This window comes from Trachypithecus francoisi, unplaced genomic scaffold (assembly GCF_009764315.1).
Source record: "Trachypithecus francoisi isolate TF-2019V2 unplaced genomic scaffold, Tfra_2.0 Lachesis_group17, whole genome shotgun sequence".
In the NCBI taxonomy this organism is placed as follows: Eukaryota; Metazoa; Chordata; class Mammalia; order Primates; family Cercopithecidae; genus Trachypithecus; species Trachypithecus francoisi.
In genome coordinates, this window is record NW_022681462.1 from 47902171 (window position 1) to 47930158 (window position 27988).

Sequence of the window (27988 nt, forward strand, 5' to 3'; positions counted from 1 at the left end):
CGCTGCACTCCAGCCTGGGCAACAAGAGTGAAACTCTGTCTAAAAAATAAATAAATAAATAAATAAACGAAAGGTCTAAGGACGAAAACAGAATCTACTTCAAGCAATTTCAACAGAGGGAACTGATACTAGGCACCAGGTGCACGGATGATGGGGGTGTTGAGAGGCTGAATTGGGAGAGTGAGGAGGAGCCACTGCCAGTGGCCTGGGGACTGGGGTCACCCAAAAGAAGCTCAAACCATGGAAGGGACCACAGCTGTGCCAGAGACACCAGCATAGGCACAGAGAGGGGGCCACCTAGCTAAACCTCAGAAGCTGGGAAAGGAGGCTCCAGGGCAATGTGCCCTGGGAACCTGGAGCAGAGCAGGCAGGAGAAGGGCTGCGAAGTGGACCGGAGGCAGAGGCCTAAGCCAGGGTCCCAGCCTTCCTTCTCCAGGCTCCAAAACAGTCCACATGATGCAGGCAGCTGAGGCTGCTCCATGGCTCCTGACAGTGAGACGTGTGCCTCTGTCCTCTGGGGCCCACTTCACATCCACAGAATTGAAGAAAATAACTGTCTCACCCCCGTTCCAGCCGCATACTCAGGCAGAGTCTCAGCCATAGTGCTTCCCACGTTGCATCTTTTAACAAACTGGCTTATGTTCCCAAAATGGTGTTGGACAACTAAGGAAATAAAGAGAGTGATGTTTCCTGCAAACCTACATTCCTAGGCTGGGATACACACCTGCTTCTGGAAACACCCATTCTTCTAACATCTGTCCTGAGTCACACAGGCTGAATTTTTCTGATGTTTAAGTTATGTCTGTGTGAACTTATTCTGAAGACTATGTGGTGATTTAATGAAGAAAGCAAATATTGACTTTGTACAATGCAGGTGTCCATCCACGGGTAAAAGAATAAACAAAATGTTGTGATCTATCCGTATAATGGACTATTACTCAGCCTGAAAAAGGAAGGAGATTCTGCCACATGCTGCAACATGGAATGAACCTTGAGGTTTGTATACTTAGTAAAATAAGCCAGTCACAGAAGGATCAAATACTGTATGATGCCAGTTGGAGGGGATATCTAGAGTGATCAAATTTATAGAAACAGAAAGTAGCGTGGGAGTCAGCAGGTGCTGGGTGGAGGGTGGGCAGGGAGTGGAGAGGTGTTTAGTAAGGACAGAGTTTTAGTTTCATTTGGGGCCGGTGAAAAGAGTTCTGGAGATGGATGATGGTGACAGTTGCACGGCAATTTGAATATACTTAATGTCACTGAACTGTATATTTTAAATGGCTAAAATGGTCAATTTTATGTTTACCGCAATAATACATTTTAAATTTTAAAAATACCTATTTACCTTGTGGCTTTTTCCTGAACTGGTATCCAGGGAAGACCTGGGCACCTGAGGACCTGACCTCACTCTTCTCCTGCATTTGTTCTCTGGGTGGCTCTTCCCATTGGCTAAACCCAACCAGAAGCCAGACAGCAAAGGAGGTCTTTGATGCTTGTTCACATCAGCCACCCTGTCACACAGCAGGGGTGTCGGGGGGAGCAGCAGAGTTGCCCAGGGTCCCTTCCATTCCAGTATCATGTCTCCAGGCAGGGTCAGGCTTTCCCAGTGATCTGCCACATGGTGGTTGTAAACGACTCTAGAATTAGAGTCTTGTTGACCAGATTACGGCCCATTATCTACAGCAACTGACAGGCACATCTGGGAGTGGCTTTCTATATAAACTCAGGGGCTAGCATGGCATTTGGTCCACTCCATGTTCTCCCTCAGCTCCTGTTTGAGGTTTGACATGTCACCAGTTCACGTTTCGTCCCTCTGACTGAGGGTGTCGATCGCTGCTAGAGTACAAATAAGTTTAGCCAAGGGATCACCAGTTGTCATCTATAATGTAAGTTGGTGTGGATAAAGACTCTACGCATAAATTCGAGAGGGATTTGAGGGAGAGAAAATAAGGGTACACAGTATCTGGAATGCACAGAGTGATACTGACCTATTGGTATACTTTTATATTTCATTTTTTGTGTATATTTTTAGCATGTGACTTGAGACAGAGTGATGTCCTGAATTTAACTGATGTTTGAAAAGCCCAGCCCTGTCTTCAGCATATAGTAAGCATGCTTGCTTTCTTGCTGAAGATATGATCATGTAATATGAGGTGCCAGTCGTAGTCCTGGAAAGCATTACAGTCCTGAATTCTGTAATCCCAAATGCTGACATCCCTAAAGATCAAAATCTCTAAAGCCTAAAACCCTAATGTTTAAAATAAGGTAACACACAGCGCTGTTGCTGTTTGATCAGCAGTGTTTTTTCCACCAAATTTGGGGTCTGTATAGGCGTGCGTGCGGAATGAATTTCCCTGTACACAAAACAACTTAGACGCATGGCACAGAAGATGGGAAAAATTAACCGGGAATTGCTCATGTCAGTGTATACGGACTCGTACAAGAACTTCGAAAAGAACAGCATCATATAGAAGATGGAGGCGAATGTATTCTCTGAGGAGGGCCATGTCCTAAAAGAAAATTTTTGATGCAAGACTTCAAAATAAAATTAATGATAGTGAAAGTCAGCCAGCTTTTGTGGACTATCTCTGTGCAGTCGCCCATAATCCATCCCTGTACTACACTTTTTCACATGCTGAATTTTCTTTTTAGTTTATGTGGGGGAGGGTTCTTTTTAAACTTGTTTCCCACTATTTTAAACTGGTAGCGTTATGTTTTACAATTCTCTCTGCTATATATTTCATTCTTGCATCATTTCCAATACTGGAGGTTTAAATCATGTAAAGACTTTGAGAGAGTTCTAATTTGTTTTATGCTCTTTTTTTTTTTTTGCAAATTTGACTCCATGAAAGTGCATTATCACGTTGATTTTGTATGTAAGCATTATTTGTGTGCATTCTCAATAAGTAAAGATGTCCTTTTTGTATATCCAGGTTTGTGAAAGACAAAATTTCTCAAGGTCTCGGTTCTTTAGGTGACTGCATATGTGGTAGTGACCATCATGTAGGTTTTTGGGTTTTTTTCGCTTTTTTGTTTTTTTGAGACAGAGTCTCACTCTGTCACCCAGGCTGGAGTGTAGTGGCATGATCTTGGCTCACTGTAACCTCCACCACCTCCTGGGTTCAAGCGATTCTCCTGCCTCAGCCTCCCGAGTAGCTGGGATTACAGGCGTCCGCCACCACCTCTGGCTAATTTTTGTAGTTTTTTAGTAGAGACGGGGTTTCACCATGTTGGTCAGGCTGGTCTCGAACTCCTGACCTCGTGATCTGCCCACCTCAGCCTCCCAAAGTGCTGGGATTACAGGCGTGAGCCCATGGCACCCTGCCTCATGTAGTTTTTGATCAATCTCATCAAAAGACAGGTTGTCCATAATGATAGTTCAGATGACCACAGTTAGGAATCTGGATCACCTGCTCGTAACTGTTATACCTGTATGACCATCGTTAGTATACCTAGAGTGTTTATGCTTGTAAAAAGATATATGTTAATATTGACTTTTTTATTGCATTTAGTGGCCTATGAAGTAGTCTTGTTTTATGTTTCTCTAATAAGTCCCCTTTTAAAAATGTAAACAAATGTCTTGTAAAGAATTTTCCATTTTTTTTTTCTAGAATTATATTTTGGGGATTTTGATCTTTAAGGATTGAAATTTGGGGGATTTAAACTTTAGGGATGTGGGTCTTTGGGGAATTCAACTTTCAAGGTTATAGCCTTTGGGACTGTATCTTTCCAGGTTATGGCCCAAACTCCTTAACATCACACTGAGATTATTATTGAGTCAGTTCCCTGATAGGGTAACATGGTTCACTTCAACACCTAAACTAGGTTCAGCACAAGCCAAGTTCCAAAAGAAGAGGTGCCTGGATTCTGTACACCAGCAAATGGTGGTGCTATTTTTCAGGTTGAAACTTCCCAGAGCTGATCGTAAATGTATTTACACTTACTGGACGTTTATGCAACCTTTCCTGCCTGTTTATTGTTCCGGGAAGTGAGAAGGAATGTTTATGTAGAGGTTTCAGGAATAGCAAATGGAATGGGTAGGCAATGAAAGGTATTCACTTGAAAACGAGGCTGTGCTTGTCCTCCCAGATTCTGCAGACAGGCGCTTGGTAGGCAACGCGGTTCACAAACTACTCATCCTCTGCACCAGAACACACACTGGTTCTGCATCTGAGGACTTTCCAGTCCGGAAAAACAAGGCTTTCCTTGATCTATAGTCTTTTCAGCTTACAAAAAATGATATCGTTTCATGCATTCCCTCCTAAAACCCTATTCTCTCTGCCCAGCACTAAGTGCTTCTCCTCTTACCTCCCTGTTATCCTTCTCTGGCTCCTTGGCTAGCTGTCTTCCTCTGACATGCAAACCACCAAGCTAGCAGGGAAAAGCCTGTCCATGGTGAAAGAGACCCAGCTCCCTCCAGCCTGGGGCCAGGTGCGTTACCCCCAACCCCATGGCTTCTCAGCTCAGGGAGGGAGAGGAGGAAAAGGCAGTCCCAGCAGCAGTCTAGCTGGGTGGGATAGAGGAAATGGAGGGAAATGTGGACCTAGCTGGTCCTTGTGACAGATGAGAAGCACAAACACCCCCCTGCAGGCTCAACAGCGCTAGGCTTACAGCCGTGGGCCTGTGCTGCACGCAGGTGACTGACTGGATGATACGCCCCATCTCACGTACAAAGCTCAGCTCTGGCAGGCTCCAGGAGCCACAGAACCAGGTTCACAGAAAGTTTAAGGCTGCCCACCCCAGAGCAAGAAGCTGTAGTGACAGTGACTCCCTCAAAGATGAGGGTGGTGGCAACAGTGGCAAATGGCACCTACAATGACTATAAGGGAAGGTGCTCCAGGTTCAAGGTGAGAGCCTCAGGCTATAACAGCAGTGCACAGTTAGTTCATTGCAAGCTCCTTGACCTGAGGTTCTTCTGTTATGGTCAGGACTGAGGCTCCAAGACCTAGTACAATGCTTGGCACATGGAAGAAGCTCCATGGACAGTTCTTGGAAAAATGAATGAACAACACTGATGGATGAACAAGAAGATTTTATGTCCCACGGGCAAAATGCCTGAGTGCATGAGCCTGGAGGTGCTGAGATTTTGCAGGAGACACTGCCCATGGTGGGGTACCCTCATCCAGGCTGATAGCTGGGGATAAACTGGAGGAGCTCATGGCCATCTGTGAGTCTCCATCCTGTCTATCCTTGTGCCTGTCAGTGTCTTGTTCCTAGTGGAGGCTCAGTATGTATTTCCCAAACTGAATAAAAGATGTTTGTTTCAGACCTATCTGTCTTGTGGTTTTGGTCTCCAAGTTTTTGAAAACATGACCAAGACGTATCTGTTCACCTTTCCCCTATGATACCATAAAAGACAGGCAAGTGCCACATTCATGGGCAGTTCCTCTCCTTGGCACGCCCAGTCCTGACCACAGCCCCAAGTCCTGGCCACGGCGCCCCCGGCAGATGTGGCTCCTTCCCACAGTGTCTGCTGTGGGTAATGAATGTCAGGCAGGCACTTTCCCTCACATCTCACCCATCCGCAAGACTGTGAGAGTGAGTCAGCGTGGAGCGGGAAGAATGTGAAACAGGGCTGCGTGGAGGCAGAAACGTACAATACCTTTCCTCACCTTCAGCAGTGTCACAGCCAACACTTCTCTAACAAAAGACAGAGCAATGAGAGAAAAGCATAATAAGCTTGGTGCGATGGCTCACATCTACAATTTCAGCACTTTGGGAGGCTGAGGCAAGAGGATCACTTGATCACAGGAGTTCGAGGCCAGCCTGGGCAACACAGCAAGACCCCTGTGTCTATAAAAAAAAAAATTAAAAATTAGCCAGGCACGGTGGTGCATGCCTGTGGTTCCAGCTACTCAGGAGGCTAAGGCACGAGGATTGCTTGAGCCCAGGAGTTTGAGACAGCAGTTCGTGAGCGGTGATAACGCCACTGCATTCCAGCCTGAGTGACAGAAAGAGACCTGTCTAAAAAAATAAATATTTCCTCAAAGCTTTATGTGACATGGGAGCCTTCAGAATGAAGACCCAAAAGGCCCAAGGAAAGCTGTCCATTGTTATGCTTAGATTTGATGAGGCATGGACAGTCAACGTGGAACTACGATGAAAAGGGAATGATCTAACGCTAACAGGCTGAGTGGGAAAACTCAGCAAAGCCTGTCTGCTCAGATTCTTCTTGGCCTCTCTGTGTGGCAATCCTTCCTCCTAGCTATAGAGCAGAGCCCTCTGGAATGAAGATCTTATGATCTACTTTCAGACATGGCAGCTCAGAGAATTTCTTGATAGCCAGCTCTTGCCCAGAAAGGCAGGAGAAGGGTAGAGCAATACTTTCAGGTTTTACGGCTGGCTTTGCGGGAGAATTCTGATTTCTGTGACCCACCTTGGGAAGAGGATTCTGGTTTCTTTGAAAGCTGCAGGGGAGGAAAAGAGGTGGAAGACAGGAAGGCTGGCAAAGGTCAGAGGGGCTTGCTGCTGAGGCTGCTGCTGAGGCCTTCTGAGTAGTCAATTTGCCAAAGCACCATACTTAGGAGTGTTGTTTCCTGAGTCCCAACAGATGCTGTTGTTAGAGACCAAAATACACCACCCCTAAATGTGCTGGAAAAGTTACCCTTTTGAAGAGCACTTACATCTATAAAGGAAATCTCCAGTTTTGCACCAGGAAGAGAAGGATGACTAAATCCCTTGAGATGTATCTGTGGAGAAGGTGCCAACTTAATATGATCCATTTTGTTCATTTTCTGTGCTTTTCCTGGGCCTTCCTCTCCCCCATAACAGGGCTTTCCTACACCATTCTTTCTGTGTTTCAGGAAATGATATTTCAATCCAAAGTTTCAACTCCCTCTTGGATCTACCCTAGAGATTTGCTCAGCTCACTGCGTAACTCCCGTGGTTACAGAAGGTATCCATGCTATTTAATATTCAACTTGTTTGTTGTTCTCCTGTTGATCTGTCTTGTGTTCCAGGGCATCCCAGCTAAGAACTCATGAAAGGTAGAGAGAAAACTGTTTTTCCTCTCGTTCATTTTGGGGGACTGTTCCCAGAGATCAAAGATGAGCCCTGCAAACTGGTGAGCCCTTTCAGAAAGTCCTTTATTTGGGCACCCCAATTCCTTGTCCTCCAGCCTAACTTCCTCCAAGAGAGGTCCTTCCTTAGGACTCTCAGTGCCATCTCTTCCTGATCTTGTCCTTCTCTTGAGAAACTCTACCCTACTCCAGAGGCTGACCTGAGACTGAAAGTGGTGCCCCCTCTTCCCTGGACACCTGCAGGATGCTTTCCGTGGTTCAGCTGGCTAGTCTCTGAGGTAGGCAGTCAGCACTTACTCGAGGACTTCGGATAGTCCAAGCAGGGCTTTGGCACCACAAATTCAAATAATAGTCCAGAGAATGGTGCTCAGCCTGCAGGCTCCGCCCTGGGCTGTGTCTGTCATAGAGGCTCCTCTGGCAATAAGACTCAACACAAAAGCATTGAAACTACCCAGTGCTATGTCTTAGGCCAGGTCCTGTTCATGGGGGAGGCAACCCCATGCTGGTCTCTGTAGACAGACGAGGGGATTAAAGGATTTCAGGCCCTCCATACTACAGGAGCCGGGTCAGGAAAGGAGTCCCCTCTTCCAACATACATATCGCTGAAAATGAGTTCTAAGTAAAAGAAGAGTTCCTCTATATCACACAGTCAGATCGGGAGGTCATTACTTATATTAAAAACAATTTTTAAAACACAAAACAATCATCAGAAGATGCACCTCCTTTAAATAAAAGGCCCATTAAGTGCCTTTCTAATGTCCTGATTGGAGCATAAATGGGGCATGGTAGGTGGGATAAAAGTGACTGGGTGTGATAAAAATATACATTATGATTGCATATATTATATAAAGTGTATTTCCTTTTTCCTTCTTTTTCTCTTAGTGCTTTTTTTTTCTTTTCTTTCTCTCTTTCTTGCCTTTGACAGGGGCACTTGGAGGATTCGACAGATCCAGCTACATCAGATCATTGGAACTGGCATGAAAAAGAGCTTCTACGCCTTACATAGGTTTTTCCAAAGAGTGGGGAAATCCCAAGGAAGTCTGTAACCTTAAAATAAACTGAGATTCATTAAGGCAGAAACACAGAAAGCTGTCTTCTGATTCTCAGAAACTAAGATTTTAGATGAAGTTAATTTTCTTATAAAAGGAATACAACATTATTGTAAATAATTTAGAGATTGCATATAAGACAAAGAAGAAAATAAAACCAGCCATATCCGTTCCTCCAGCCATCACCACCTTCCACATTTGTGGCACATCCTTTCAGGTTGTGTGTGTGTGTGTGGGAGGGGGTGCTTACCCATGTGTAGTAACTTCATATTATACATACACCCTTTTCCCCTCAAGGGTGACCACTGTTGTTGCCCAGGCTGGAGTGCAATGGCGCGATCTTGGTTCACTGCAACCTCCGCCTCCTGGATTCAAGCGATTCTGCTGCCTCAGCCTCCCAGGTAGCTGGGATTACACATGCCCACTACCACGCCTGGCTCATTTTTTTTTTTTTTATTTTTAATAGAAACAGGGTTTCACCATGTTGGCCAGGCTGGTCTCGAACTCCTGACCTCATGTGATCTGCCCCCCTTCAGCCTCCCAAAGTGCTGAGATTACAGGCAGAGCCATGACCTGCTTTTTATTTTCAATATATTAATATATGCATTGTTCCTATATCATTAAATATTCTCCTTTGACATTTCTAAAGGTTGCAGCATGTTTTGCTTTGCTTTATTTTTTATTTTATTTTTAGAGACAGGGTCTTGCTTTGTTGCCCAGACTGGAGTGCAGTGACACGGTCATAACTCACTGCAGTCCTGAACTCCAGGGCTCAAGTGATCCTCCTGCCTCAGCCTCTCAAAATGCTGGGATTACAGGCATAAGCCACTGTGGCTGGTCTGTTCTGTTTTTTTATACACTGTTTCTCATTTAATCAGCCCCCTTTTGTTACCCATTTAGGTTGTTTCCAACTTTTCCTAATTCTAAGAAAAAAAGAGCTTCGAGAAATGTCCTTGCGGTTACATCGCTGCCCACATCCACTATTCTTTCCTTGGGATAAATCTGCAGGCTTAGGATTGTTGTGGTAATGCAGACAGCTGTCGCCAAATAGTCCTCGGAAGAGGCTGGCCCTAGTCGTGGGTGAGTGCCTTTTCACCTACTCATAAGTAAGACATTAAGGAAGAATCAGGAGCTGTTGGTCCCCCAAATCAGTTTTCTCTTTCCTCTCCCAGCATATGGCTTTAAAAAGGCTCTGGGAAGATTTCACTGTTGTAATTCTACAGCGAAAACAGTGTGTGGCTCAAGAAACCCTTATAATCATGCCTGAGCAGGGAGGATAGGGAGGGAGAGAACTTTCTGCGAATGTATTCCACTGCATGGCTTCACAAATGCCTGGCATTTGTTAAGTCGATTGTTCGGTTTTCCCAACATCCTCTCACCCAAGCAAAGGCCCTCGTAAGCCAAAGAGAAGGTCAGTGAGCTTGTTCCAAAAGGCAGCACTAGAAATCCACATTTCCCAGCTCACTGAGGTGCTGTGTGGCCTGGGGGAAGTGTCCTTCCACTCCTGGGCCTCCAAGCCAGTCACCTAATCTGAGGGGTGCACAGAGATGGAGCTGGGCAGCCTGTTGGAGGCTCTGCCTCTTGTATGACAAAGCAAGGTCCCTTTCTGGCGCTGGTGGCCTTCCCAGTTCAGCCACCCTTTGGATTCCTGGAAAATATGAGGCCTGGGCTGTCCTTGAAGCAGGCAGACAAGTGAGGACATGGCAGCCCCTTCCCATCTGGAAGCTGAGCCTCCTTTAATCTGGAGACCTTAAAAGGCATGTGGGAGCCAGGGGCTGGGTTCTTATCTGCTGGGCCTGGCCGATGTCCAGACGTGCCTTATTTATAGCGCCACTGACAAGGGCAGCGCAGCTGGCTGGCAGCTGTACAGAAGGTTGGGGCCATCCAACCCGGCCATCTGCCTGCACGGCTGCTGTCCCTGCTCATCAGGCTGGAGGACAGAAGGCAGAACCCTGACACCACAGGTAAGCGCCACTGGTTCCACCGTGCTTTTCTCTCACCCTTGCCATCCTTCCCAGCCTGTCTCTGCAGCAGGCTTGGACAGCAGCTCTGTAGGCATCTTGTTCCATGCAGAGGGAGTGTCCCAGCCCTGGGAGGAAGCTCTCGGGCACTGGGAGCTCGCCGACCACAGCAGAGATGCAGGTGGTGCCGGCAGCTGGCTCCCACCAATGACAGAGCCCAAGAACAGAAGCCACCCTGCCCAGAGCTACCGGGGGGTGTCAGCTTGAAGACAGAGAACCCCTGCTCATCGGGAATGAAGAGAGATTTAAATAAAATTGAACCCCTGCCCCCTCTCAGTGGGAATCCGTTTTAAACAACGGAAAACATTTTTGAAGGAGAAGGCAAAAGAAGAAATACTATAAAATAAACATTGGAAAGGGGGAAAGCCACAGTGCACTTGAACTTTTTCTCCCTGACAGAATTTCCGGAAAGCCTGGGCTGAAAAGGCAAATTACTGATGAGTCTGATTACTCTGGGAAAGTGTGTTTATACAACATGACTCTTCGCAGCTGATGGTTTGAAAGCCCAGAGAGCTATTGCATGCTTTGAAAAGGAAATGCATGAATATTTTACAATTTCCAGAGCAGGGCAAACTCCAAGATACACAGTCCTGAGTAATGCTCTGGTCGATTGTGTAACAATCTCAATACTGATAGGATGCCATATATATGATAATAGACATCATAGATATAAACATCCTCTAGCCAGACTCCATGCAAGACACTTTATCAAGTCTAATCTAAAAAGAAAAAAAAAGTTGTCTGTCCAGTCTTTTTTTTTCTAAATTATTCTGAGGTCCAAAGATAGTGTTAATAAACACCTGCATTACAGATTAATGCTATTGTAGCTCATATTTGCTGTATGTAAGTTTATTATCGTTGTTTTGTTTCTTGAGGAATATTATTTGAATTTTATTTTATTGCGAGGCTTTTACAATTTTTATCGATACATAATATTTTACATATTTATGGGGTACATGTGAGTGTTCAGTACATACATAGAATGTGTAATGACCAAGTCAGGGTTTTGGGGTATCCAGGATGGGCTGGAACAAGGTCTAATACATGTTGAGATCCATCTGACCCCTTACACAAGTTTTTGTATTTAATTGAGTAGCTGACTAATCCACTCAAATGATGACATTTTGGAGGCATTTTCCTATATTAAAAAATATTTTAGCCTGGGCGCGGTGGCTCAAGCCTGTAATCCCAGCACTTTGGGAGGCCGAGACGGGTGGATCACGAGGTCAGGAGATCGAGACCATCCTGGCTAACACGGTGAAACCCCGTCTCTACTAAAATACAAAAAACTAGCCGGGCGAGGTGGCGGGCGCCTGTAGTCCCAGCTACTCGGGAGGCTGAGGCAGGAGAATGGCGTGAACCCAGGAGGCAGAGCTTGCAGTGAGCTGAGATCTGGCCACTGCACTCCAGCCTGGGTGACAGAGCGAGACTCCGTCTCAAAAAAATAAAAATAAAAATAATATATATATACACATATATATTAAAAAATCAAGTTATTTGGTAATCTGCTGTCTGTCCAATTTATGGTCAACGTCTTTTACTGTTAATTCAAAATTGAATTCCTTGAAAATTGGTTATCTCTATATGTCATTATGACCAATTTGTTTAGTCAACATATTAAAATATTCATAATAGTTGGATAGATGAGAAGTATAAAAAGATAAAGATATAGATAAGACATGTTATTAGAATATAGCAATATAACATCAGTTCAAAGTGTGATCTGGTAATTGACTTCTACACTATTACTGGTCCCTTTTGAATCATGAAAAACTCAACCACCTTGTGCCTTGATCTGCATACCCTCCATGCCCCCACAAAATCTGTTTAATGATTTTTTTTATTACCATTGATTTGTCAGCACCTCCTCACTTAGTCTCTAATACACTAAACTATGGATGAAAAATAGAAAAGAACTCACATAAGTTCTGAGCAATTTAATGTTTTACAATTTGGTACTTCATCTGAATTTAATGGATACATTTTAGATAGCGAAAAGAGGAATAAAAAAATCCATTTTAACACAGGACTTTTGTTGCAGTTAGAAAGTAATACTGAAAAATTAAACTGAACTAAAACTATATCAAGGCAACAATGTATAAAACACACTTGATGTGTTTTATTGAGGAGGAGTATGTAATTAGATATTAAGAGGAAAGTGCAAGAATTTCATTTTGGTCTTTTGTTATTGTTTATTTATTTATTTATTTATCTTTTAAGAAGGAGTCTCACTCTGTCACCCAGACTGGAGTGCAGTGGCACGATCTCGGCTCACTGCAACCTCCACCTCCTGGGTTCAAGCGATTCTCCTGCCTCAGCCTCTCGAGTAGCTGGGATTACTTAGGCAGCTGCCACAACGCCCGGCTAATTTTTGTATTTTTAGTAGAGACAGTGTTTCGTCACATTGGCCAGGCTGGTCACGAACTCCTGATCCCAGGTGATCTGCCTGCCTCAGCCTCCCAAAGCGCTGTCATTCTAGTCTTTAAAGAGTAAGCATGTCTAGATGGTATCTGAAGCGGCTGTGGGAACCACCTATTTTCATGTTACGTAAAAGTCATCATAGTGCTTTTTGCATGGACTTAGTTCTGTGCAGATAAATCTAGACTAATTTCAACATATCCGTTTATGGTTTTGTATGAACACAAAATAGAAAATGACATGATTTGAATATTCTACTCCAAGTCGTATCCTTTGTAGGAAGATGAAATGGTTAAGACGAAGCACAATGGGTTATATGAAAACATTATATATATATATATATAATAATATGTAATAACTTAAACCAACAAACAGTGTAATAGCTCAAAAGTGAAGTATTGTTAAATAAAGTATGATATAGTCATAGTATGGAATATATGCAACCACCAAAAATAAAGTTTGCATAGAACTTTTAATTTTTTTTTTTTTTTTTTTTTTTTTTTTTTTTTTTTTTTTTTTTGAGGCGGAGTCTCGCTCTGTCGCCCGGACTGGAGTGCAGTGGCCGGATCTCAGCTCACTGCAAGCTCCGCCTCCCGGGTTTATGCCATTCTCCTGCCTCAGCCTCCCGAGTAGCTGGGACTACAGGCACCCGCCACCTCGCCCGGCTAGTTTTTGTATTTTTAGTAGAGACGGGGTTTCACCGTGTTAGCCAGGATGGTCTCGATCTCCTGACCTCGTGATCCACCCGTCTCGGCCTCCCAAAGTGCTGGGATTACAGGCTTGAGCCACCGCGCCCGGCCAGAACTTTTAATTTTTAAAACTCAAACTAGAAAACAATATTCATAATATATGAACTGAAAAAATACACCAAAATATATAAAATTATTGATTCTGAAGGATAAGATTAGTAGTAATTTTACATTTTTCTCTACATTTTAAATAGTTTATTAAATTTTCTACACTAAGAATAATCATGAAAGTTTTGGTAATGCAAAATTCTATGCAAACACAAAACAGTCTAATTATTACCACCAATTATAAAAATTGTAAATAACCAATCAGAATGATTTAGTCTATTAAAAATAATAGCTAGTTTCGGAGGCTGAGGTAAGAGGATTGGTTGAGCCCAGGAGTTTGAAAACAGCCTGGGCAAGAGAGCAAGACCCCATCTAAAAAAAAAAAAAAGTTAAAATTTATTGAATGATCATGATATCCAGGAACTATGTTTAAGCTCATTTAACACAACAGCCCTATAGGTAAACATTATTATTAAGTTTATTATTATTCCTATTTTCAGAGAAGGAAACTGAATCTTAGAACCATGTCATTCAATGCCGAGGGTGCAACCAAGTTAAAGATAATGTCTTTTTTTATTTTTTTCTGAGATGGAATCTCATTCTATTGCCCAAGCTGGAGTGCAGTGGCACGATCTCAGCTCACTGCAACCTCCGTCTCCCAGGTTCGAGTGATTCTAGTGCCTCAGCCTCCTGAGTAGCTGGCATAGGCCATCACACCCTGCTAATTTTTGTATTTTTAGTAGAGACAGGGTTTCACCATGTTGGCCAGGCTGGTCTCGAACTCCTGACCTCAGGCGATCCGCCCACCTTGGCCTCCCAAAGTGCTAGGATTACAGGCGTGAGCCACCTTGCCCGGCCAATGTATTTCTTTCCAGTACTTTCCTATCCAGTTGGCATTAGACTTGAATTGCAAATAAGCAACCCTGTTGCCATATGCAAGAGACAACATGGTTTGAATGACATAAATGAATGCTTCAGGTATTGAGGGCAAAAATCTACAGATGTTTTTAAATACTTGGGATAAAGTTTACAGAGAAAGGGATGTGGCGCCTCGAGGAAAGGAGAAATTAGCAGACACTGAGAACATTAGAGGTGGGAAGGAATGTGAACAATATGGAGATGGAAAGTGATAGGACTTCTTTGAAGGTACCAGAAAATATGCCAGATGTGTTGAGGGGTGGGTAATGACTTAAGGACGAGGCTACTTCACTTCTCTTTGTTCTCTTTTGGACATTTCAAAAATCCAACATTGTGTAAAATGAAATAAGGAAGTCTCTTGGCTCCCCAAAGTGAAAGGGGAAAAAAGAAAAAAATCATTTTCGTAAAGAATTTGGAATAGGACTAATTTGGATTCCAAATTTAAAATAAAAGAAAGCTCTGAATTAGAGAGATAGTAGTTGTTGACGTTTGAGTGCTCATGGTGTGTGCAGCAGTGTTGTGTGTGCTGCACACACACACACAGGATGTGCAGGGTGGCTCTATGAGGAGTGCTTCTGGTTTCCTTGTTTACAGGTGAGGACACTGAGGCAGTGAGAAGCGAAGGGGCATAGAGGCAGTACAGGGGAAGCCGGATTTGAACGCAGGCAGTGCAATGCCAGTTTCACACTAATCCCACTAGAAACTTGGAAACGTCCCCACAACGGAGAAAGGACCTCATCTTAAAAATGAAGCCGGGCGCGGTGGCTTACGCCTGTAATCCTAGCACTTGGAGAGGCCGAGGTGGGCAGATCACCTGAGGTCAGGAGTTCAAGACCAGCCTGGCCAACATGGGGAAACCCTGCCTCTCCTAAAAAATACCAAAATTAGCTGGGCATGGTGGCATGTGCCTGTAATCTCAGTTACTCAGGAGGCTGAGGCAGGAAAATTGCTTGAACTTGAGAGGTGGAGGTTGCAGTGAGCCGAGATCGTGCCACTGCACTCCAACCAGGGCGACAGAGAGAGACTCCTTAAAAAAAAAAGAAAAGAAAAGAAAGAAAAAAAGAATGAGGACTTGAACTTATTTTTATTTTTCATTTTTAATTCTCCCTTTAGTTTCAGCACCTTCTCAAGAGGCTGGGAAGTGTATTCATCCACCCTAGTTAAACCCAGAGAGCTAGCACTGTAACTTGCGCACAGTGCACAGCTGCCTAATAAATATTTGCTGAACCAAACTGTTGTGTTTAATTCAGCTGGATTCAAGGAGTGTTGAAATCCAAAGGAAGGAGCTAGAAGTATTTCTTCTGGGCTAGTACTTTTCCCTTCTGCAATCCTGGCTGGGAACCAGGCTTCACATTCACTCCCTACCTTTCGATATGTAGCACAAGGACGTGTTTTTTAAACGGAATTTTTGGACGCAATAAGTATTAATATCTGATGATATTGTATGCTTAAGGAGTAGATTCAATGACTTGGAAGCTTCCATTTATTAATGTATTAGTTTGTGTGGGTGTGTCTGTGTGTGCACATGTCTCTGTGTACACGTCTCTGCGTGTGTCTGTGTGTGTCTCTGTATGAGTCTGTGTGTGTTGGGGGAAGAGAAGAGGATGGAAATGCTGAAAAAATTCTAAACTCTGTAAATTTCCTTTTTGAAAAACTGTCCAATTTTCTTCAGAATCTTTTAATTAACTTACTAGGAAACTATAATAGTTTGCTCTCTTTAAATATACTTTAGGAACCAAAAAAGCAGGCGAGAGAGAATAGTCTCTTTACTTCAACTTTATTTACATTGAGTAGACAACCAATGGCCAAATGTTATGCCCTTCCAATCCCAAAATCAAAGACAGAGGTCAAACAAGACATTCAAATCAGTTAGGTCCAGTGAAAAAATAATAGCGCGTGTAAGACATAAAGGTAAGATGTGGAAAGTGCCTGAGACAAACTCCTTTTAGGCCCCTGTTTCTCTACTCCTGCAAATTGAAAATGTAGAAATCTATGAGCAGGCGCAAATGTGTTGGCACGCCAATTAACCGGCATGGGCGATCATCCAAGTGGGGGGAGAAGTAAGAACACCCACAGTTCCATGTCTACAAACACTCTCAGGTGGAAAAACTCTGCAGGCAGTAAGGAAGAGTGAGAGGAGGACCTTCTAATTAAGACAGGGCTCTCCACAAGTCAGACAGTTTGGAAACTCATAGTGGCAAGTTCAACATTGTTTAAATAATGAAAGTTGGGTAGAAGGATTGATAAACCCTTCAGCTGCTATTATGAAGCAGCAGTGTCAGCATATCCTCCACTCTGGCTGCTGATGAGCTCTGGCAGGATTCTGGCGTGCCGCCCTGAGCTGCTTCTACTTTTGTCTGCTGTGCTTCACTCTTTCCTGGGAAGTGTCATCAAACCTCCGCCAGCCTGGGGCAGGAGCAACCAGGCAACCCCAGAGGCCAATGTGAGCTCCATTTAACCACAGGTCTCTGTTTAAAATTAGTGATCATGGCCGGGCGCGGTGGCTCACGCCTGTAATCCCAGCACTTTGGGAGGCCGAGGCGGGCGGATCACAAGGTCAGGAGATCGAGACCATGGTGAAACCCCGTCTCTACTAAAAATACAAAAAAAAATTAGCCGGGCGCGGTGGCGGGCGCCTGTAGTCCCAGCTACTCGGGAGGCTGAGGCAGGAGAATGGCGTGAACCCGGGAGGCGGAGCTTGCAGTGAGCCGAGATCGCGCCACTGCACTCCAGCCTGGGTGACAGAGCGAGACTCCACCTCAAAAAAAAAAAAAAAATTCGTGATCATATTTGTAACTTGAATTAGACAATGTGTCTCCTTTTCCCAAATGTTCCAATGGCTTCCCAAGTCGAAATAAAATCCTAACTCCAACCATAGCAGACAGATCCCTACATGATCCATGCCCCAGGAATCTGACCTCATCTCTTCCTTCTCTCTCTGTCCATCTAGAGGGGCTCCAGTCATATTGCCCTGACCCAGCTGTGCCAAACACTGCCCTGCCCCAGGGCCTATCACACTTGCTGGCATCTCTGTCAGACTCTTCTCCAAGACAAACACAAGGCTTCCTCCTTCCTTCATTCATACCCAATCTGAGCGCTTCCCCTAAACACTTCATCTAAAATGACACTCCTTATCAATCTCTAGCTCCTTACCCTGATTTACTTGCTATCTCACACATGTACACATCTGCATACATATATATGTTTATCTCTCCTCCAATAAAATGTGAACTCCAATTAATGCAGAAACTCTATTTTGTTCACTGAGATATCCCCAATACCTACTACAGTAAATGGTGTCTAGTAGGCGCTAAATAAATGTCTGTTGAAGGATGAAGGTGTGAATAATCTATTTGTATATGTTTAATTTGAGATCTTAGAAACTTTTTGACTGTAATTCATATTGTAGAGGCGGAATGGTACAAAACTCTTCCTCCCCATCATAACGGTCATGGCTGGCATTCCTATTACAAAATCTAGATTAACAAGAGAAAAGCATAACTAATTTATTTCATGACATGGGAGGCTTCAGAAATGAAGACCCAAAGATCCAAGAGAAGACTGTCCATTTTTATGTTTAGATTTGATGAAAAGTGTATAGGGGTGTAAAAATGTAATTGGACATAATGGGTATGGCCTAATGGCAACAGACTGAGTGGGGAACCCCAGCAAGGCCTGTCTGCTCTGATTCATCTTGGCCTCTCTGTGGGGCAGTCCTTCCTCCCAGACACACGGCAGGACCTCTGTGGAATGAGGTCTTAGGATTTCCTTTCAGACAAGATAGGTTTGGGAATTTCTTTATAGCCAATTCCTACACAAAAGGGCCAGGGAAACCTTACAGTAATATTTCTAGGGTTTTGTTAGACGGAGTTTTGCTGTTGTTGCCCAGGCTGGAGTACACTGGCTAGATCTCAGCTCACTGCAACCTCTGCTTCCCAGGTTGAAGTGATTCTCATGCCTCAGCCTCCCAAGTAGCTGGGACTACAGGCGCCCGCCACTACGCCCGGCTAATTTTTTGTATGTTTAGTAGAGACGGGGTTACACCATGTTGGCCAGGCTGGTCTCGACCTCCCGACCTCAGGTGATCTGCCTGCCTCGGCCTCCCAAAGTGCTGGGATTACAGGCATGAGCCACCACGCCTGGCCTACTTCTAAGTTTTATTTTGTAGGAAGAGTGGTTCTGGCTTCTCTGACCTGCCTTAAGGGAGGAAAGGAAACAGAAGGAGGACAGGAGATCAGAGAGAGACTTTGCTTCAGAGGACTTTCCAGTGTGCTTCCATTCAAAGCACTCAGCAGGCCACAGCGCCACACTTTGGGGTGTCGTTTGCTGAGCCCCAACAATGCCTATCACTGGTCACAATGTTCTTATTAGGATCCAAGTTTAATGTCCCTTGTTCACCACTGAAACTTCACTTTAAAAACGTCCACTACACTTGCATTTTGTCAAGGAAGGGAGGTGGGAGCTGGCGAGTCAGGTTGCCAGGGCGCAAGGTCCTAGTTCTACCACTCACACTGGGCCCAGGCAAGGTTTTAACTTCCCAGAACCACACCTGTAAAATGAGAACAATAACAGTGACCTTGTCCATCACTTGCAGGGATTCAAGGAGGCACTAACAGCCACGGCTACCGTCAACTGAGCCCACGCTGTATGGCAGAAAGTACCCGATAGGCTTGATTTGCTTTGCACTGTCCCGCCATCTTCACAGCAGCCACCTGGTGCAGGGACAATCACAATTCCTCAGTTGCAGATGAGGGAAGAAATCTAGAAAAGTATCTGAACTAAGGAGCTCTAGTCGCTGTACTGGTTTCCTATGGGTGCCCTAGCAAATTACCATAAACGTACTGTCTTAAAGCAACACAGATTTACTGTGTTAAATTTTTGGAGGTCAGAAGTCTGAAACGGGTCTCACTAGGCCAGAATCAAGGTATCAGCAGGGATGCATTCTGGAGGCTCTAGGGTAGGTATGTTTCCCCACCTTTTCCAGCTTCTGGAAGCTGCCTGCATTCCTTGGCTCATGGCCCCTTCTTCCTTCTTCAAAGCCCAGAGCACAGCAACTTCCCATTTCTCTTTCACCCTGGCTCTCCAGCCTCCATCTTTCATATATAAGGGCATTGGTGATTACATTGGGGGCTGCCCAGTTGATGTAGAATAATCCCCCTATCTCAGGATCCTTAACTTAATCACATCTGCAAAGACCCTCTTGCCATGTAAGGTGTCATATTCGTGGGTTCCAGGAATTCAGACGTGCATATTGTGGGAGACTATCATTTTGCTACCAATTACTAAGAGGCAGAACTGCAATTTCTTTACCATCATATTGTGCAGTACAGTCTCTGGTGTTTATTAAGTCCTTTTTCCTTCCTTGTGGCAGTGGAGGGAGGGTGGAAACCTCTGGATCCCAGATTCGGGTTTTGTATGCCACATTAAACAGGACAGGTCATCCCCTTCTTCCCTTCTCCTCTGCAGTAAAGGATGCCAAAGGCTCACAGTCAACTTTCAACATTGTTTTATCTTATCAAGGTGAAGTTTAAAACAATCCATCTCACCCGATCTCCAGATATATTGTTGACTTTTAAGCAACAACAGACGTTCGATAAAAGTAGGTTACAAAGTAAAAATGAAAGCCCAGCGTGGGGACAGGCCATGACATGCCTCCCGTCAACCAGGGTGTCTGTACAGAGTACAGAGCAGCCTCCAAGGGCAGAGCTGGAAGCAGGGTCCCCACAGCAAGAGGAGCAGATAAGGAAGAGCTGAGACAGCCTAGCTCAGGGTGCTCCAGTGAGGGACACAGGGTCCAGCCACACAGGTGACCAGGGACAGGGTGGCGACCCAGGCCACAACAGATAGAAGCTCCAGGAACCAGCCTAACAAGGTGGCAGAACAAGCTGACCCACACAAAGCTGAGGGAGAGGACAAGCGTGGTCATGGGGCAGCCACGGGAGGGCCTGTCCACAGAAGGGCATAGTGGGAGGGTCTGTCCACAGGAGGGGATAGTAAGCAGGCCTCCAAGTCAGGCTGGCTGCCAATGAGGAGCATAACCTCTCAGGGATGGAAGGTAGTTCCAAAACCCAGCAAACGAGCCAGCTTTGATCCACCAAGGAGGGAGCAAGCCAACGGGACACGAGAATTATTTGAGGGCAAAAGAAGTGGGGTTGCAGGGAAACTAGAAGCTGGAGATGAGCTGCAGTTTAGGGAATATGGGGTGTTCACAGCTCGGCAAGCTCCTGGCTCCCAAATCTGTGTCAGCTGAGCTATGTCTAGATCTCACCTATGAATGGCACAGGCCGCCCCTACATGTATACACATACCTCCACCCACTTGGGGATTGTGCAGGGCCTCCAGGACTGGAATCTAAAAGGACCTTTGTTCCTCCAGGTGGGAAGGACTAGGGGACACCCTCAGCAGATTTGCAGCTGACTGGAACCTTTTATGACCACGAGCTCTCGGAACAGGATTACTTACCTGGTACCCGGTTGTGTTACTTTGATCCTTTCCTTAATATGAGCATCACAGTGTTAGAAATCAGAGGTGAATTCACATGGGTTGTGTGTTTTTGTGACAAAGCAGTAAGAATAAAGCAGACTGCCTACTCTAGATATACCTTTCTCAGTTATTCATACTTAGGGTGACCGTTGAATTTATGGTCCAAACTGAGGCGCTTTTGAGAGCGCTTTTAATAAGTATGTGAGGTCCACAGGTGTAACTGCAGATTCTCAGGGCCCTGTCAGAGGGGGTCCCTTCTCTGAGCCCAAAGCCTCATACCCAGGCACCCAGGGCCTAGTGAAGCTGCCTTAGCTGTAAGCACAATGGTTTAGAGGGATTCTTCAACATCTAAATGCTTGCCTGCAACCTCAAACCCTCTTACTCCTTTCACATGAAAGACAAGAAATGCCGAAGTAAAGTTTCTTATAAGGCAGACTAATGATGTAACTCCCTCGCAAGGGCCTCTGTTTGAAAGTTAGGGACACGTTTCTCCTATGGATTATTGACATTTGAGAGTTGCACCTCCATCCCCCAAGCCCCAGAGCTCGTTTTTCTTTTGTGACATTGTTGTAAATTGGGGTGCTTTTCTGCTGCCCTCTCCACATGTTCACGAGACACTCTGTCTCGTCCAGGCTTCATTGAAACAGAAGTGTTTCAAGCTCAGGGTCAGTTTCATAATTCATGCTATGGGTCATGAAATCAGTTCAGTGGATTGAGATCAGTACATTTTTAACAACAAAAAGAAATTGACTAGAGCAGGAAAAAATAGAATTAAAGGGAACAGAATGATTTTCACATAGTAAGAAATTCTTTCCAGAATTTTTTCATGACAGTATATTTTTCTAGCATTAAATGTGAGGGTCTTCGAAGTGGTTGTGATGTAAAAATGTACTTCCTGGTGTGGGTAGCCACCAAAATTTGCAGTCCCCTGCTATCTTTGCAGGTTTTCTTTTTCCTTTTGCTTGGATTCTTAACAGTGCTAAGGGCGGCTCTCTTACTCCCACACACCCCTCTCAGGCATCCTCCATTCTCTGCAGATAGCTTAGTTTGATCCTTTAGGCTACAGCCAATGAAATACCTTCCTATTTGATCAGTTCTATAAACATAAGTCTTTATCAAAACAAGGAAAAGAAACAAAAAGCCAAAACCTTGCACCATTCACCAAGGAGTGATAGGGCCATGTGAGTAGAGATCTCTGAGAAGCTTCAAAGCAACTCGGCTAATTCTCAGCAACCCCACACCTCCTCGGCAGCATCTGCACCCCAGCACTATTTGTGCCTAAGTGTGGGAGTGCCGGGTGTTGCTGTGCGTGTGTTCTCATGCACCTCCCTTCTGTGCCACAAAATAAGTGGAAAATATCCCCGCCTGAGTGCCTGGCCCCACTTCTGCATTGTTTCAGGGTCTTTGCAGCAGCGCACGGGCTTCCAGCCTCTTCCTGTAATTTTGCAGAAGGTAGATGCAGGAGTGGGGAGCCCTCACATCAAAGGCTGCCTTCCAGGACTGCTGGCTCAGGGAAGGGAGGAGGGGGACCCTGGTGCAGAGCAGAAGAGAGCGACCCTAGGCAGGATGTCTGGAAGGAGAGATAAAAGCAAACTGCAAAGGTATTTTAATAGACCATGCTGTTTCCATTCTTTACCATGTGTTTTTCATTCTGCTTTTGGTTGCTTTTGACTTGAATTATGGAGCCTGGTTAAGGTAACTTAGATGTAATTACTTTTATACATCAAAAATGAATACTGACTTTTCCTGGTGGGGCTGGGAGTGATGGGAAGTGGCTAAGACAGAACACACATTGCCTTTTAGCAAGCTGGAAAATTCTTTTCTTCTCGCTTCTTTATGGGAGCAGAGAACCTGTTTTTCCAAGAGCTAAGAGCACTTTGACAAATGCACTGGGTAAAAACTTGCATCCAAGATAGAAAGACACCCCGATGATGACATGGTGTGGCCATTACATTGCCAAAGAGGAAGCCAATACCATATATATATAACTTTATATATATATATACTTTAAGTTCTGGGGTACATGTACAGAATATGCAGGTTTGTACACATGTGCCATGGTGGTTTGCTGCACCCATCAACCCATCATCTACATTAGATATTTCTCCTAATGCTATCCCTCCTCTAGCCCCCCACTCCCCGACAGGCCCCGGTGTGTGATGTTCCCCTCTCTGTGCCCATGTGTTCTCATTGTTCAACTCCCATTTGTGAGTGAGAACATGTGGTGTTTGGTTTTCTGTTCTTGTGTTAGTTTGCTGAGAATATGCCAGCTTCATCCATGTCCCTGCAAGGGACATGAACTCATCCTTTTTTATGACTGCATAGTATTCCATGGTGTATATGTGCCACATTTTCTTTATCCAGTCTATCATTGATGGGCATTTGGGTTGGTTCCAAGTCTTTGCTATTGTAAACAGTGCCACAATAAACATATGTGTGCATGTGTCTTTATAATAGAATGATTTATAATCCTTTGGGTATATACCCAGTAATGGGATTGCTGAGTGAAATGGTAATTCTAGTTCTAGATCCTTGAGGAATCACCACACTATCTTCCACAATGGTTGAACTAATTTACGCTCCCACCAACAATGTAAAAGTGTTCCTATTTCTCCACATCCTCTCCAGCATCTGTTGTTTCCTAACTTTTTAATGATCACCATCCTCATTGTGGTTTTGATTTGCATTTCTCCCATGACCAGTGATGATAAGCATTTTTTCATGTGTTTGTTGACTGCATAAATGTCTTCTTTTGAGAAGTGTCTGTTCATATCCTTCACCCACTTTTTGATGGTATTGTTTGTTTTTTCTTGTAAATTTGTTTAAGTTCTTTGTAGATTCTGGATATTAGCCCTTTGTCAGATGGCTAGATTGCAAAAATTTTCTCCCATTCTGTAGGTTGACTGTTCAACTCTGATGATAGTTTCTTTTACTGTTCAGAAGCTCTTTAGTTTAATTAGATCCCATTTGTCTATTTTGGTTTTTGTTGCCATGGCTTTTGGTGTTTTAGTCATGAAGTCTTTGCCCATGCCTATGTCCTGAAGAGTATTGCCTAGGTTTTCTTCTAGGGTTTTTATGGTTTTAGGTCTTATGTTTAAGTCTTTAACCCATCTTGAGTTAACTTTTGTACAAGATGTAAGGAAGGGATCCAGTTGCAGCTTTGCAGAAAGCTAGCTAGTTTTCCCAACACCATTTATATAATAGGGAATCCTTTCCCTATTGCTTGTTTTTGTCAGGTTTGTCAAAGATCAGATGGTTGTAGATGTGTGGTGTTATTTCTGAGGTCTCTGTTCTGTTCCACTGGTCTATATGTCTGTTTTGGTATCAGTACCATGCTGTTTTTGTTGCTGCAGCCTTGTAGTATAGTTTGAAGTCAGGTAGTGTGATGGAAGCACATACCTGTAACCAGAAAGACAAGACACAGATATAAACATTCTTCCTACTACAGAAATATGGTGAATTCCTCAATGACTGTGATCTTTAAAAAGAGAAGCAATTGTTGTCCATCGAGTAACTAAAAATACTGTTAGAAGTATATGTCCCCTGATTTTGTCAGAAGTTTCATTATACTTGCCTCAGGCAAGTATAATGTGTCTTCTCTTTGTACCTCAATCTCTACTCCTGCAAAATGCAGATAATTATGCCAGTAAAGGGCTATTGTTAGAGCTGATGAAATAGGTTTCTGAAATCTTCAAGTGGCTTGCAAATAATTCAAAACTGAGCTGTAATTTCCATTCATTCTAAAAGCTGCATCTTTCATTTCTTGGAGACATTATTGCTCTGTTGGCTTTTTCTAACATATGGGTATCACTGACAGCCTCCATTCTGTACTAAAATCTAGAAGAATCTTCATTCCTCTGGGGGCAAACATCAGAGAGAGGAAGGGAAGAGCTGCCCCAGGGACCTGGTGCTTGACACCACTTCCTGGGTCAGGTCCAATGCAAGCATCCTCGGCTTGCTTTCCACTATGAGGGAACTGTAATGGGTTCCCATGCCGTCTGAGCTGCAGGAAAAAGCAAGAAGCAGGAGAGAAAATTAGTGTTCTGACATTATTGATGGAAGCTTTTACTCTGATTTCCTAGTTACCTGAGAGGTACAGTGTCTACTGAGTAAAACTATCAGAATGAAAAACAGTGGTTCTGCAATGATTTTGGTATCTTGGCCAGTGCAGCCTATAGTATAACTGATCCAGACGATCATTTTCTCAATCAAGTAGTCAATTGATAAAATAAACAGGACAAAAAAAGCAACCTAAAGATGCAATTTCATGGCAGTATTAAACTGCAGACAGTATTTAAGTTTGATTTCTTTCATCTGGAATTTTTTTTTTTTTTTTTGCCAGAGATAAATCACATCTGTCAGAACAACAGCAACAACAAATTAGCAGAAACTTGATTTTCATCGTCCTGATGTCTCTAAGTGGCTTATGGTTTGGTTTGTAGATCATGTCTCATCTAGCGCTATCATCCTGTAATGAAAAAGTAAATTAAACCAAGAGGAAACTATAAATAAAAAATATATATTTCTCTTATATGTGACCCATTATTCCCACCACAGTTTTGCTTCCTAAGTAGTTTGGTCTTATCTGAGAAGCACCAAGGATCCATCCACATGGGGCCTCTGCAGTCCTCATGCACATGACATGCATCTTGCCACCAACTTGAGAATGCCAGGAGCTGGTTATGGTTCACAAGACACAGGAGTCCTTGCCATTGTCACCAATAGCACCAGCATCTTGAAAACCCAAAGCAAAAAAGCAAGCAACTTACAAACATAAGCAAACCAACACATCTTCAAGCCAAACAGCTGTTTCTTACTATGGCTTTTCCTTTCTGGTCCATAACGCCACCAAGATCACTGCTGGACATGCATGGTGTTGGAGGACTTGCATGCATGTGGGGAAGGACCGTCCTCCATTGTAATTCCTTCCTAGGGCAACTCCTCTGAGCTACGCTGTGAGGCCAGTGCACACAACAGGACCCCAAGAGGGGAAAAAGCTGATGGGAACAAAAAGATGTACCAATGAACTCTGGTCTCAATATAAAAATAGCAGGGTGGGAAATAGAAACATCTTTTCCATTGAATCAAAGAAACAAATCTGGAAAACTAAATCCTAGAATGTTGAGTCTCTGATAGCAGAGATTGTGCATTGCAAGCTCATGCATGGAATTGTGCCCTCTGCCTCACAGAAGTGCCTCCATTTGACAGTTACGATATCCATGTCTTGAGGCTGGGATACCTCTCTTGGTCAATGCAAGGCAGAGTATAACTGAGCTAGACAATCATTTTCTCAATCAAGCAGTGAATTGATAAAGAGGACATAAAAATCAACCTAAAGATGAATTTAGTGGCAGTGTTAAACTGCAGACAGTATTTAATTTTGATTTCTTTCATCTGGAGCATTTTGTTGCCAGAGATCAGTCACATCTGTCAGAACAAAAAAAATGGGCAGAAAATTGATTTTCATCGTCATTCTGATAGCATTTGTCTTAGAGATAGCCTTTGTCCTAGAGAAGAGTGTTTGTCTTTTAGATCAGGAGAGTAGAGCTTATGGTCTTACCTCAGGCATTGGGGTTTCTGTAGAATGGTTGTGAATACCCCACCCAACATCCACACTCTAGTGGCCAGGCTTTTGGGTCGCTGGTCTTTTAACCTTGGCCTGTAACCTCAAGCAGGGCAGAAGATTGCCACAAAGCCCCAGATCACTGGCACCAAATCAAATTTGTGAGGACTCTGTCCCAGACACTCCATGTGAAACTGGTGGTCCTTACAAGCCAGAGACAAGCCAGTGACAGTGGGACCAGGGACAGTTCACTTTCTTCCCATTGAATTACCTTCTTTATCAAGGGAGGACTGGACCACATGGAGTCCGACCATAAACTGCATCTGTCTCATGAGCCGGATCCAGTATAGGACAGGGACACAGGGACACTGGGCCACCACTGGCTCTGTACAACCCCAGTGCACCATTCTCATGGTGTGGATGGAGCCCCCTGTTCTCCTAAACTTTGCCCCATTAGTTCAGGGGTTCCACAATCCCCAGGCCGTCTGTGGCCTGTTAGGAACCCAGCCGCAAAGCAGGAGGTGAGCAGCAGGTGAGCAAGCATTCCCACCTGAACTCTGCCTCCTGTCAGGTCAGTGGAGGCGTTAGATGCTTATAGGAGCATGAACCCTATTGTGAACTGCACATGTGAGGGGTCTAGGTTGTGTGCCGCTTGTGAGAATCTAATGCCTGATGATCTGAGTTGGAACAATTTCATCCTGAAACCCTCTGCCCCCCACCTCCCAATTCATGCAAAAATTGTCTTCCATGAAATGGGTCCCTGGTGCCAAAAAATTAGGGATATCTGCACTGGTTCCTCCTCACCATCCCTCTCTCTGCCCCACCTCTATTAGATTCTTCCTCATGTTATTATTACTTATGAATAATTTGCTAGTATTATTAGCGAAGGTGTTATGGGTTGAGTGTCTCTCCCTCAAATTCATATGCAGAAGCCCTAACTCCTAATAACTCTATGGCCTTATTTGGAAATGGGGTTGCTACAAAGTGATTAGTTAAGAGGATGTCATTAGGGTAGCCCTAATCCAAGATGAGTGGTGTCCTTGTAAAAGGGGATATTAGCGGGACATTTGGGCAAACGCATAAACAGGGAGATACTATGTTCACTTGAAGACAGAGATCAGGGAAGTGAGTCTACAAGCCAAGGGATGCCAAAGATTGCCAGCAAACCACCAGAAGCTAGGGAGATGCACGGAGCAAATGCTCCCTCAAGGTCCTCAGAAGGAACCAACCCTGCTGACACCTTGATTTTGGACTTCCAGCTTCCAAAACTTGGATACAACAAATTTCTGTTGTTTAAGCCATCCAGTCTGTGGTACTTTGTGATGACAGCCCTGACAGACTAACACAATGGGGCATTGGGTGACTTATCTTTGAGAAAATGAAGAACTGAATCCAAGCAGTCAATTATCCTCTTGAAACCTTGGCCAATGCATCCCCTTCCACCCTCAGCTGAACACTTTCCCTTAGTGACTATGTGTGTTTGGTCATACTGGACTACATAGATTAGGGGAAGAAAATAAAATATTTCCTTGACCTTCTTCTGTTCCTTAGCTAGGGCCTGTTAATCACACTGACAAAAGTGAGACCATCAGAAGAAAAGATACACAAAATCTTATTTTATGTTATTATTTTAATTTTTGTGTGAAAGGACATTCATAGAAAAGAAGTGAAGAACCAAAGAAGCTGTTAGACCCAGGAGTTTATATACCATTTTAACAAAGGG

The 27988-nt window shown here is 44.1% G+C and overlaps 1 protein-coding gene across 2 annotated transcripts in view; it reads left to right on the top strand.

Annotated features, from left to right (window-relative positions):
• The first annotated feature begins 9660 nt into the window (after positions 1 to 9660).
• Positions 9661 to 27988, top strand: part of FHL2 (four and a half LIM domains 2) — a 77045-nt gene continuing 58717 nt past the window's right edge. The window contains exon 1 of one of the 2 annotated variants that reach the window (XM_033175570.1): positions 9661 to 10029. The gene's annotated coding sequence lies outside the window, so the exon portion shown is untranslated. The remainder of the gene's footprint in view (positions 10030 to 27988) is intronic. The other variant, XM_033175571.1, reaches the window with a different exon arrangement.